The sequence below is a fragment of the Durio zibethinus genome, chromosome 21 (assembly GCF_047325235.1).
Source record: "Durio zibethinus cultivar Kanyao isolate XHJ-2024 chromosome 21, ASM4732523v1, whole genome shotgun sequence".
NCBI lineage: Eukaryota > Viridiplantae > Streptophyta > Magnoliopsida > Malvales > Malvaceae > Durio > Durio zibethinus.
In genome coordinates, this window is record NC_143182.1 from 15,853,696 (window position 1) to 15,868,410 (window position 14,715).

The 14,715-nt window shown below is 29.5% G+C and overlaps 1 pseudogene; it reads left to right on the forward strand.

The window, feature by feature from the left end:
• The first annotated feature begins 12,717 nt into the window (after positions 1 to 12,717).
• LOC111306281 (flavonol sulfotransferase-like pseudogene) lies at positions 12,718 to 14,144 on the forward strand (annotated as a pseudogene).
• The last annotated feature ends 571 nt before the right edge of the window (positions 14,145 to 14,715 follow it).

The window sequence follows — 14,715 nt, forward strand, 5'->3', positions numbered from 1 at the left end:
TGTTTGCTTGTAATGAATGCAGATTTTCAATGGTGTTTTTCTTAAAGTGAACAAGGCAACAATAAACATGCTTCAAATAATTGAACCTCATGTGACTTGCGGGTATCTTTTACTTTTCAACTTCTTTGCTTTATCTTTTAATATTTTATATACTTGTTAGGAGTGAGAAAAAAAATCAAACAATTCGAAAACTGATTCGAAACTGCAATGTTAGATTCGATTCGGATTAATTTTTTTTATTCGGTTTGGATCAAATTCATATATTGAATATATATATTAGATTCAAATTACTTTTCAGATTAGGAGGTGAAAAATTGAAAAAAATTGAACTGAACCGAATTATATATATTTTAAATTTTTATAAAATAAAAATAATAATTTTATTCAAAATCTAATTAAATATACGAAAATAATATATAAAAGTTAAAAAATTAAAAATTAAAAATCGATAAACCGAATCGAACCAAATTGATAAAATTCAATTTCGTTTGGTTTGGATCAAATGAAAATTTGATTCAGATTTAGATCAGATTTTAAAATTTTATATTATTATGCAATATCCAAAAAATTGAATTGAATTCGATTCGAACCGAACCATTAACACCCCTAATACTTACAGTGTCTTATTTTTCAGTAATGTATGTTTTTAGATACACTAATCTCATCTTATATTATAACTTCAATATTTTGATAACTTGCAATTTAAGCTAATGAAACTCATGAAAACATAATATATAATTGTCATAACATATAGATCCATAAATCTATAGCTAGACTTAACAAATGGAGTCACTACCAATTTTTTTTATCTAGGTGTGATTGGTCACCTAATGAATCTATCATTTTAAAGAGCTCCTAAGCTTGACTAAGGGTCCCTAAAAGAATAGGTTCAGGTCTACAAATCAAAACATGGTTTGAGAGTTCAGTTGTACATGGAAAAGGTTATAGTATCCCCACATGTCCATCTGAAGAATGGTACCATTTTATTTTAAATTTATCATAGGGTCTTAAGTCTAATGGTTTTAAATTTTTATGTTAAATAGTGAAAATAACTTATAAGACTCCCTATCAATCTGATAGAACTCTTAAAAAATATTTTCTCACCTCAAGAGTATTCAAAGATCTCAATTGTTTTCTTGAAGAGGCTTCGACGTCGAAAAAAAAGTTTATTTATTATTATTTTTTATTGAAAATACATCTAATTATTCTATCATTCGGGCCAAATTAGAAATATTTTCGCTTTTGAATTTTTAAATTTTCCACCATTTAAGCATATTTAGAAATTCTCTTTATTTATTATTTTTATTGGATTTCTAAATTTTTTGTCATTTAGGTCAATTTAGAAATATTTTCTTCTTTTTTTTTTGAATTTCTTTTTCAAAATTTCTAAATCTTTCACTATTTGAGCCTGTTTAAAAATTTTCTTTATTCTTCTTTGTTTGTTTTCGGAAAGAAAATAATATGACAATTATTTTTTTTATTGAAATTCCATTTAAATTCTTCCATCATTTAGGACAAATTTAAATAAAATTTTCACCTAGAGATTTCTTAGGAATTTACTATTTGAAATTTCTAAGATTCTCATTCTTGGATAATTGTCAAATATTTTCAACCAAAAAATTTTATTTTTTTATTTTTTTTGTTTAAGAATAAATATTAATTATTGTTATTAAAACTTTAATTATTCCACCATTTGGGATAAATTTAGACAAAATTTTTCACCTAAGAATTTTATAGAAATTTACCATTTGAGATTTCTACAAATTTTATTATTGGATAATTAATATTTATTCCCAAAATTTATTTTATTTTTAATTTATTATTATTATTTTTTAAAATTTAATCATGTAAAAATACTCTTAAAAATAAACAAACACATATATAATAAATAAATAACTAAATAATACAAAAAAAATCGAAATGACTTGGTTGGAGGACTCGACTCGGCTCGGCTCGAAGCACAAAAGGCGGCTCGAGGAACGCTACTTGGCGACTCGACTCGGCTCAAGAGATCGGCTAGTAGGTGGGTCAAGCGTAGGTCAAAAACGAGTCACACTATGGGTCAAGTCACACGAATGAAGAATGCACGGATCTTGGGTCATCTTAAACGCCAAAACGACGTCGTTTTGGTGATGCTATAAAAGGTCGGCTAAATTTTTTTTCCTTAGATTTCTCTTTCCCCTTCTTTCTCTTCCCCTTTTTTTTCTCTCCCTCTCTCTAGAATCGAATGAACTCTAGTTAAATCTCCATCAGATTTTGGAAAACATCATCAGAATTTAGGTTGGTTCGTCGAAAGTTCATCGAAAAATTCAACTGGTACTAAAATCTATGCTAGATTTTAGGAAACCTATAGAAAAGTTCAACTAAAGTCGAAAAACTAGTCGAAAAATTCAACTACCGTAAAAAAATTTCATTGAAATTTGAAAAGTTTTCATTAAATTTCCAGAAAAAATTCTAAAAAATCTCAAAACTTTTTTTGGCTGCCTTTTGCATGTTTTTTTTTTATTTTTTTTCTTATCTTTGATCTATTTCTTCTTTCTATGATCTATGATTTATTTTGTATTTTTTATTTTTGTTTCGTCTTTTTGTGTCCTAGGCTGTATTTATAGGGTTTCAAAATTGAAAACCCTAAACTAGATGAGATTTCAATCCCTTTTGAGTTCTAACTCCAAATCTTTATTCAATTTAAACTCTTTACACAATTTCACACCAACTTAACTCCTACTTTTTTGTCTTTTTTATATTTTTATTATTTTTTTATATTTTATATTTTTATATTTTTATTATTTTTTATTTTCTATTAACAAATCTTACTCGAGTCGAACCCCAGACAAATTGCAATGTCTACAACTACCATTTTTTGCATATTTTATGTGAAACAAGAATTGTGCAAAGACGTAGATAACCCAATCTACTCAACACACCTTTGTTTTCCCTTTTTTTTAAACATACTCAGACTTCCTCTAAATAGAAGCTCAACAACCTTGAAAAATAAAATTAGGCTCCTTTAAACAGAGGCACAACAACTTGGAAAACTAAAAGGCTCTTCTAAATAGAGGCTCAACAACTTTAAAAAGTAAAATGCTCCTCTAAACAGAGGCACAACAAGTTTGAAAAGTAAAAGGCTCCTCTAAACAAAGGCACAACAACTTTGAAAAAATAAAAGGCTCATTTAATCAGAGGCACAACAACTTTGAAACAAATAAAAGGCTTATATAAACAGAGGTATAACAATTTTGAAAAATAAAAAGCTCTTCTAAATAAAGGCACAACAACTTTGAAAATTAAAAGGCTCCTCTAAACATAGGTATAACTTTAAAAAATAAAAGGCTCCTCTATACTGATGCTCAACAACTTTGAAAAATAAAAGACTCTTTGATAATCATGTCTAGAAGAGTCAGATCAAGTATAATGAAATTTGTAACTCAAAGATTCACAATTGAGTTTAAAATTTAAAAGTTTAGATTGACAAAAATCTTTCAGCTTCGCAAGAAATTACTAAAATTTGTTTCTTAAAATTTTAACTTCACAAGAATTTGATTTGAAAAATTTCAAATATGCAAGAATTCAGATTTGCAAGATTTCAAGATTCACATTTGTGAGATTCTCATCCAAAAATTCAAAGCTTTTCATTCAAGTTCAAAGGTTCACATTCGACAAATTCAGGGTTTACATAAAAAAAGTTTAAGCTTTTTTCATTCAAATTTTAGAGATTTACATCTAAAAAGTTCAAAGCTTCTCATTCGAGTTCAAATATTCATATTCGATTCTTAGAGTTTCACATCTAAAATCTCAAAGGTTGTATGAGTTCTTCTTAAAGATTCTCATTTGAAAAACTCAAAGATTCTCATTTGAAATTCAAAGATTCTCATTTGAAAACTTAAAGATTCTTACTTGAAATTAAAAAATTCTCATTTGAAAACTCAAAGATTCTTACTTGAAATTCAAAGATTCTTATTTGAGGCTTCACAAAACTATCCAAAATTTTCTTTCTAGATGACTTTCAAACTTTTATCAAAATCAAAATTTTATATGTAATGAATGTCATGATCAATGATGCAAAATGCTCTCTTAATGGTGTAAATGCAACACCTTAGATTCTCACAAATGCCATATTCTCAACCATGATTTAAATGTTTACTGCATAATGCAAAAGCATAGCCAAACCAAAGTTTCAAAGATTCTCTAAACAATAATGTAAATGTAATACATGTAATGCAGATGTCCATGTCATGAAATCCTAATTAATTATGGTAACATGGTTCTCAAGACCCCCACCATCTCATCTTTTTCCCATTTTTAACTTCTCAGTACTTTAGAACAAGTTTCGTCAATTGATCCTCATCATTTTCATCACTTGATCATTATTCACAGGCTTCTCAACATTAGCAAGTTTAGAAAAAGTTTCATCCTCTATCATTTGGTCATCACTTACAAGCTTTTTAGCACTAGCCATTTCAGAACAAATTTTATCCTCTATTTGGTCACCACTCACAAGCTTCTTAGCACTAACCGTTTCAAAACAAATTTCATCTGTTAATCCATATTATTTTCATTGCTTGATCACAACTCCCAGGTTATATCAATCAACCTATCACTATATTCACACATGTGTCTTTTCAAACCACTTTTCCATGTTTCTATCGTCTTTTCATTTTTGTGTGCCCCTTATCATCTTGGATTTTTCAAAGGAATACAAAAATCTTTTATGCATATTATCATTCATTCATTATCATTCAAATCATGACAAACGTAATATAATTAGACATTTTCTCGATTCATTCTGAAGATGTAAGAATAAAAGAGCATAAGGTGAATCGAAAGAAAGGTAATCAATGAGGAACAAGTTTGGTACAAGAACAAATAGGCAAAGAAACAAGTTTGATGCATGTCATTGGGATGAATGGTATATCCAAACAATGAATATTCAGATAATTCTGAACATTAATCTAGAATTATTTTTCAAAAACTCATTCACTTGACTTTTAAAATCATTTTAAGCTCATTAAACTTTGCCCCAGCTTTAGAAGATCTTCAAATGTCTTTGATCTTTCATATATTTGAACTATTCATTCAACCCTCAATTCAAAGATTTGTCTACCCAAATCACCCTTTCGATTTTCAATTTGAGTATTCCTTTTATCTCCTTTTATCTTTTCTTTTCCATTCTTTCATTTTCTAGTTTTCCTTCTATTTTTTCTTTTCATTTTTTTCTCTTTTTTCTTTTTTCTTTTTTCTTTTTTTCTTTTTTTCATTTTTCATTTTTCTTTCTCTTTTTCTTTTTTTTCCTTTTTTTTATTTTTTCATCTATTAGTCATATCTTTCACCCATCAATTTCTAAAGCAATATAGCAGGATTTCGTTGTTCTATCACGAGTATGCCTAGCCCAACATATGATCATTCAATTCAAGCACTCACATTTGATCTAAATGAACTTTTAAAGGTTGTAATGTAGGCCATAATGAGGGGTCATGAAAGAAATGGATAAAACAGGCTCAAAACATATGTTTAAAAGGATTTAGAACCAAAGGATCATTTGATGCAATTTGAAATTTTACCCCATTCCACATCATTTTCTTACTTTTTCCTTTTTCACTCATCTCATTCCTCATAAAAAAAACTCTTATTACTTTGCCTTAAATCATGTGTGGCATTCATTTCTCTTTCCTCTCTTTCTTTTGTTTTGCATTTCATTTTTTTTTTACTTTCTATCTTTAAGACTTTTTATGATCTTTTACCTCTTTTTTTTCAAAAATTATCCTCCAGTGTGGAGGGTGATCTTTGGTTGGAGTTGTTTTAAAAGAAATCATAATAGGCTAAAAAAGGTAGCAATGAATGGTTTTTCAAATGGTAAAAAAATGATGGTAATTTTTTATCTCAAATGTGAATGCTTTCCTTAAAAATCATCTATTGAACTAAAACAAGCTCATGGATCTTTATAAATGATTGTACATCTTCAAGATATATCTATTTCACATCTATTAGCAGCTTGCTTCATTTGCTCAAATAATCTCTTCAAAAAAATGTGAACGAGTTCTCAAAATAAAATCCTAGAATTATTGTTATCATTGTCTAAATATTCACCATCTTAATTTTGAGAATGGGAATGAAAAGTTGTGAAAGTTGACAAAACATGGAACAATGGTTAAATAAAAGAGAAAATGTAATGAAATGCATCAACTTATCTTTTATTAAAATGATAACAAATGAAATCCTATTGCATAAAAGAAATCCTAACATTACTTTGAACGAAAACTCAAAATGACAAGCAATATTCAACTAGCTTTAACATCTTTTTCCCTTCCAAAATCATGGCCTCATGTGATCGAGTGAAAGATCTTTCTTAACATCTGGCTCTATGATTCATTGTAGCTCTCTAGGCCTTTTTGGATTGATGTGTTCTTGATTCTCACTCAAAGTATTGACATTGTAATTGGGCAATGGATTGCCACTAACATTAGGTGTTATTGCTCCTCCTTAATCAAAACTTATCATTTTATTTTTGATTAACTATTGCACCTTATGCTTTAGAGCAGTGTAATTTTTAATGGAATGACCAGTAATTTTATAGTGATAGTTACAGTGAACTGTAGGATCATACCACTTAGGATATGGTGGCTTGAGTGGTTCTAAATGACTGAGGGCAATCAAGTGATTATTGTAGAGTTATTGATATAATTTCGTATAAGTAATGAGGATTGGGTTAAATATAGGTTTTTCTCGAGTAGTTCATTGCTTTCGTGAACCACTTATTGGGCTAGCAGAATAAATTTAGAATCTTGCAAGAGGTTAGATGTTAAGGCTATATATGGGAGCTTGGGGGCTGAAAATAGGTTGGTATGTTGATGGATAAGATGGTAATGGGGTTGGCTGGTATGGGTAGGATAAGGTATTATTCACAGTAGGATAATATAAGGAATAACTTTATGGTGGATAAGGTTAATATCTTCATAAACTATCTATCAAAGCTCATAGCTTAAGCTTCAGTCTCTTTCTTCTCTAGCTCTTTCTTGGTTTTTTCTTCTTTCAACTTATCATTTTTAATGGCATTCTCAATTATTTCACTTAAGATCACCATATTGGCAAAATTTTTTGTTTCATTCCCTATCATTTTTTCATAATAAGAAGATTTCAAAGTGCTAATAAATAACACTGTAGTTTTTTTTTCAATCAAAGGAGGCTGCACCTGAGAAGTAATATCCTTCCACTTTTGGGCATATTCCTTAAATGATTTAGTTACCTTTTTTTCCATATTATGTAAAAAAAGACGATTGAGGGCTAAGTCTATGAATGTCGGTACTAATTGATGAAGTTATGAGCCATATCACTCTAAGAATGAATGCGAGTCATATCCAGCTAGACATTCCACCTAGTAACAGAGCAAGTGAGGCTATCTTGAAACACATGCATTAACAATTTTTCATTATTAGCATGGGTAGCCATTTTTCGACGGTACATGATAATGTGAATCTTCGAACATTTTGTACCATTATACTTCTCAAACTCTGGCACTTTAAACTTCAAAGGAATAATCACATCTGGGACTAAATAGAGTCTAGCAGCATCCACTAAACTATAAAAATCAATTTTTTTCACTATTCGTAGCCTTTCTTCTAACAAGTTTATTTTTTGTTCAATTTTTGAGCCTTTTAAAGCCTCTTTTGGCCTTAGCTTTTCTTTTTCTTCTAGATAATTCAAGTTAGGGATTGGTATTGGTTTTACAGCCTTCTCAGTAAAGATAAAATTTACATAACTTTGTACTACCTCAGATTTGAAGCTGATAGCATTCCAGGGTATTTATTCTCGACTGGATATGTAAACTACTAGGGTGGTGCACTTTGAGTGGACTGGGCTTGATGAGGCCCAAAGCTAGAATGGTATAGAGGGTTAGTCACCTCTTGTGATGGATGGTCTTGTTGGCTACTACTTTCTTCTATACCCTTATCCCTGTTCAATTTGTTCAAAGCGTCCAAAATTTTATTCAACTTCCCTTCAAGCTTTGTTAAGCTTTCTTTATCCTCTCGAGATGATTGAAATTTTCTTATTTCATTTGTTTGGCTTGAGATCTTGTGTTATATTGATGAGTTGATTGTATGGGATTCTTGGCTGGTGGAGCTATCCTTGAACTTTGAATACCACAATTATAATTAGAAATACTATGTTATACTTTATGTTTGGTGTGTTGATGCATGAATGAAATGTACATTTTCATGGATGAAATGAAAATGATGCAGATGCAGATTGTTACATATGATGCATGATATGGTAATATAAATACACAAACAAACAAAATAGTTAGTTAAGTAATATATCAAACAAATTGTTCCTTCTTATGTCTTAACTTCGGGTTACATCTATCAATGGGTAGGAAGGGCTCTATCCTAGGACTAGCTTCTTAAGTGTGAACTATATGCAGGGTTAGGTGATTTTGACCATTAAAGGTTCTCAAATTGTTCCTTACATCATCGTCTATCATAGACTAGTAAGACAGTCCAATTCTCACCCATCACAGGCTACCAATGAAAAAGAGTCAATTTGAGTGGGAGTATTTTGCTAGCCATTTCAGAAATTATCATCTTATGAGAGTGTAGGTACTTTACTCCCTCTTAAAAGGGACAGAGCTCGGGTATAGAGCTCATGTAATGCAAATGCATATGGTGGTGGTGTGTGAAGGAACATATAAGTTTTATATCCTAACAATAAAAGACAAGAAAAAAGATAAAGACGTTAGTAAACACAATCATTACAATTTAAAACCATTAGACCCAAAAATAAGATAAATTTAAAAGTTTATGGCTTAACTTTTTATGGCTGTCCCCGTAGAGTCACCAAATTGTCATAATATATAGATCCGTAAATCTATAGCTGGACTTAACAAATAAAGTTACCACCAATCTTTTTTATCTAGGTGTGATTAGCCACCTGATGAATCTTTCCTTTTAAGTAGCTCCTCAGCTTGACTAAGGGTCCTTGAAAGAATAGGTTCAGGTCTATAAACCAAAACAGGGTTCGAAAGTTCGGTTACATGTAGAGAACGTTATAGCACCCCCACATGCCTATCCGAAGGATGGTAGCATTTTATTTTAAATTTATCCTAGGGTTTTGAGTCCAATAGTTTTAAATTGTTATGTTAAATATTAGAAATAATTTATAAGACTCTCCATCAATCTGGTAAAACTCTTAAAAAAGATTTTATCACCTCAAGAGTATTCAAAAATCTCATTTGTTTCTTTGAAGAGGCTCCGTCGTAAGAAAAAAAGATTTATTTATTTTTTTTATTAAAAATATATCTAATTATTTCACCATTTGGGCCAAATTAAAAATATTTTTCTTTTGAATTTCTAAATTTTTCACCATTTGGCCGTGTTTAGAAATTTTTTTTATTCATTATTTTTTGTTGGATTTCTAAATTTTTTGCAATTTGGGTCAATTTAGAAATATTTTCTTCTTTTTTTTGAAAATTTTAAATCTTCTACCATTTGAGCATATATAAAAATTTTCTTTATTCTTTTTTTTTGTTTTCGAAAAAAAAAATAATATAACAATTTTTTTTTATTGAAATTCCATTTAAATTCTTTCACCATTTGGGACAAATTTAAATAAATTTCTCACCTAAAATTTTTTTAGGAATTTACCATTTGAAATTTCTAAGATTCTCATTCTTGGATAATTGTCAAATATTTTCTACCAAAAAATTTTATTTTTTTTTTGTTTGAGAATAAATAGTAATTATTGTTATTAAAACTTTATCTAAATTATTCCACAATTTGAAACAAATTTAGACAAAATTTCTCACATAAGAATTTTATAAAAAATTATCATTTGAAATTTTTATAAATTTCATAATTGGATAATTAATATTTAGTCAAAAATTTATTTTATTTTTATTCTTTAATTTTTTGTTATTATTTTTTAAAATTTAATTATGTAAAAATACTTCTAAAAATAAACAAACAAAAAAAATAAATAATATAAAAAAAAATCGAAACAGCTCTGCTGGAGGATTCGGCTAGGCTCTAGGCACAAAATCAGGCTCGAGGGATACAGCTTGACAGCTCGGCTAGGCTTGGCTTAAGGGATCGACTGGTACGCGGGTTAAGCATAAGTCAAAAGCGGGTCGCGTTACAGGTTTGGTAACCCGAATGAAAAATGCGTGGAGCTTGAGTCTTCTTAAACGTTAAAACGACGTCATTTTGGTGACACTATAAAAGGGCAAATTCTTTCTTTTTCCTCAGATTTCTCCTTTTCCATCTCTCTTTTCCTCTTTCTTTTCTCTCATTCTCTTTCTAAAACTAGATGAACTTCGATTAAATCTCCGTCGAATTCTGAAAAAGTAGCCAAAATCTAGGTTAATTCGTTGAAAATTCATCGAAAATTTTAACCGACACTAGAATCTATTTTGGATTTTGGGAAACCTGTCGGAAAGTTCAACCGACGTCGAAAAGCTCATTGAAAAATTCAACTGACACCAAAAAATTTCTTCAGAATTTGAAAATTTTATAAAAAAATTCAAAAAAATCTTAAAAATTTTTTTGGCTGCCTTTTGTGTGTTTTTTTTTTTTATTTTTTTTATCTCTAATCTATTTTTGCTCTCGGTGATTTATGATTTGTTTCTATGTTTTTTTATTTCTGTTCCATCTTTTTGTGTCTAAGACTATATTTTTAGGGTTTCAAAATCGAGAACCCTAAACCAGTTGGGATTTCAATCCTTTTTAAGTTCTAACTCCAAATCTTTATTCGATTTATACTCTTTACACAATTTTACACCAACTCAACTTCTACTTTTTCATCTTTTTTATATTTTTTTATTATTTTCATTTTTTTATATTTTTATATTTTATTATTTTTTGTTAATAAATCTTATCCGAGTAGAACTCTAAACAAATTAAGATATTTACAATAATTTTTTTTACTTTATATTTTTTAATTTTTAAATTAATATATAACTATATTGTATTCTTACAAGCCTGAACTTGAAATTTAATTGTAATAAATGTAAGGTCCAAGTAATTAATATAGCACTTTTGTTGGTCATATGTCAACTCTATAAGTAATATTAAAATTGGTGATACATATTTTTTATTTTTAAATTATTTTTTTACGTATATATAAAAATGTGTTATTATTGTAATTTTAATTATAAAATTAAAAAATTTTATTATCAATGTATTTAATAATTTTATTATTATAATTAATTCTGTCTAATCAAGTCAGTCCGGAAAGCAAAATGCTTAGACGACCATCCAAGCGAATGCTAGCCACTCAAGTTATATCCTTTTCGTCATGCGTCGTCACTAATAATTTTTTCGCAATGCTTCTGTCTAAGCAAGTCAGTCCGCGAAGAAAAATGCTTAAATGACCATCCAAGCAACTTGCTAGCCACTCAAGTTCTATCCGTTTCGTCATGCTTCGTCACTAATAATTTTTTCATAATAATTATTTTGATTAATATTGTTAATAGAAGAAATTTTATGTAATGCATACTTTCATTTTAATACTAATAAATATAATCTTTTTATAAATCATACATGTCAAGTTGCTTAATGTAAATATATAAAACTGCCTAAGTTTAAATAAAATAAAATTGTCATACAAATTTTGATGTATCAAACTTAATATAATTACTTTCAAGGATATATAAATAAAATAATAATTTCAATTAAGTTTCAACTTTTTAAATTTAACATTAATATTTAAATTTAATAAGTTAAAAACCGTTAAATACTTGAATATATATATATATATATATATAAAGGAAAAAAATTAAATAATAATAGAAAAAGTTGAATCCGGAACGGAGGAGGACAAGACAATAAATATTACCATTAATGCCGTGTCAAAAATAAAAACCTACATCATAAATAGGGAAGGCAAAAAAATCTGTATCCGACGGATTCTGATCTGACTCGATTTTTTAGGGTCGATTTTTTTTTTAAAAAAATCGGGGGTTGGGTCGGGGTCGGGTCGGGTCAGGTAGCATGAAGATAAAGTCGGAGTTGGGTCGGGTCGGGTTTTAGGCAAACCCGATCCTACCCGACCCGATATATATATAAAAATAATTTTTTAATTAATTTTTTAATTATATATATATTTATATAATGATATTTTTAAATATTTATATTTAAAAAATAATATTTTATTAATTTCGGATCGGGTCGGGTCGGGTACGGTTTATATAGTGTCAGGTCGGGTTCGAGTTCGGGTATGAAAAAATAAAAAAATTTTCGGGTAGGATCAGATTCGGATTTTTAAAGCATTAAGTCAGGTCGGGTTCGGGGCGGGCCCTAATCATACGTGGGGGATCAGGTTTGGCATCTCCAGGCATATTAAACTTTTAACGTGAATAACTAAATGTCATCTTATAATCAAATTTTTATCAAAATATTACAAAATTTTAAAATTTATCATTTTATTTGAATAAATTTTTATATTTTTATTATATTTAAATAAATTTTTATTTTTTGATTTTTATTCATGAAAATTTTTATTTTAAATAAAAAATTTATTTGTGTTAATAAATTTATTTAAATAAAAATAAAAAGTTAAAGATTTATTTGAATAAAAAGCAAATGTTAATAATTTATTTGAGTGTAATAAAAATATAAAAATTTATTTAAATAAAATAATAAAATATAATTTTTTTATTATTTTAGTTAAAATATTTTTCATTATTAATTTTAAAAAAATAGATTTATCTACATATATGTGACAATTTTGGAAGAGAAATTCAAAGACTCCATTTAAAAAGGTAATTTCCATTCCCACACCCCAAGTTTTTCCCAAGGCCGGAATGGTAGCTATCCCTCCTTTTCTAGCGATCACCACTCACCAAGCTTAGTTCACATGGAAAACACTCCTGCAACCACTAGTATCCCTAATGTTGATGCAGATTGTGTCTGTCCAGAAACCAAGGAAAGAATAAAAAGGAAAATTTTGAACTTCCCCAAAGAAGATGGCTGGCAAACCATATATCCTCTCTACTTACACCAAGGCTTTTGGTTCCTACTGGCCTACCTAGAAGCTGACATTTTAGCTCACGAATTTTTCAAGGCTGAACCAAGTGATATCTTCGTTTGCAGCGTCCCCAAAAGCGGCACCACTGGGCTCAAGGCTCTCGCTTTTGCCATTGTTACTAGAACCCGTTATCACAATTCCACCAGCCCTTTGCTCAATAAGCTGTCCCATGATTGTGTACCCTTCTTAGCTGATTTCGACAAGAAAACTAGATATACGTGAGCCTGGACATCCGCTCATAAGCACGCATAGCCCTTACACTTCCTTACCAAAATCAGTCCTGGATTCTGATTGCAAAATTGTTTACATTTGTAGGGAGCCGAAGGATGCCTTTGTTTCTCTCTATCATTTTGTAGCCAAGCTAAGTCCCAAGAAAATTTCTTTGGAAACGGCTTTTGATTTGTTTTATGAAGGGAAGTGTCATTGTGGACCCTATTGGGACCATGTTTTAGGGTTGTGGAAAGCGAGTCAAGAAAAGCCGGAAAAAGTGTTGTTCCTGAAATATGAAGATATGATCAGAGACACTGCATTCTATGTGAAGAGAATGGCAGAGTTTATGGGGTACCATTTTTCCTTGGAGGAAGAAAAACAAGGTGCGGTGCAGAAAATAGTAGAGCTATGTAGTTTTGAGAATATGAGTAATTTGGAAGTAAACAAGGCTGGATCATGGCAACATAATTTACTGCAAGCCAAAAACAAGATTTTTTTTCGGTAAGGTAAGATGGGGAATTGGAAGAATTGGCTTACACCAGAGATGGCACAACGACTTGACATGAAAACGGAAGAAATTCTGGGTGGATCTGGCTTAACATTCCATATCCCAAGTTAGTAACGGAGAGTGGAGAGAAGAGAAGCCAACGTTAATACTCTACCCTAAGCAGAATACTACGATGTTGTCTGCTATATAAAATTCATAAGCGTTTTGTTGAGAAAATCTACTTGTGTTATGTCTTTTTTTTTTCCTTGAAAATTTGTTAAGTTCAAGATTTCCTATTTATATTTACGTCTTTACATCTCTACATCTTTTATACTTAATTTATTTGTTTCTTTGATGAATTATGTTTCCGGTATTTCCTGGGTTTAATTGATGGTCGTTAAAATTTCCTTGAGCATCTTCTTCCTCCAGATGTTTTGATCATTATGAATGGCTATTTATAGTTCAACTATAATGATTGTTATTATTTCTTTGCTTTAGACGTTGGGAAATCAGGATTTTATGATAACAATATCAAGGTCCAAGGATCTCCAAGAATATAACAACATGGTAAACAAATACTGTCGAAGCACGCATTACGAGGGGAAAGCCCATATTGTCATATACTTTATCTAATTCTCGTTTCTTGTTTATTGCTTCAATTCCCTTCTGCATTTTTAGGCTCCGTTTGGTAAAATCGGAAGTGAACTTCCTGAAAAAAAAGAAAAAAATCAGTGAAAATTATTTTTAGAAATGAAAATAATTTTAATTGTTTGGTAAGCTTATTAGAAGTTATTTTTCGGTGCCTGGTATTTAATATAAAATGCCCAAAATTTTATTACTTGCATCCCAAATTTCACAATAAAGATTTCAACTAACCAAATATTTTCACACCTATAATTTTTATTAGGAATGTGGTTCAATCCCATTGTATCCACTGATTAAAAGGTCCAAAGCATTTTGCCTTTGACCACGAAATAAAGCCCTACAAATAAAAGTGGAGGCTG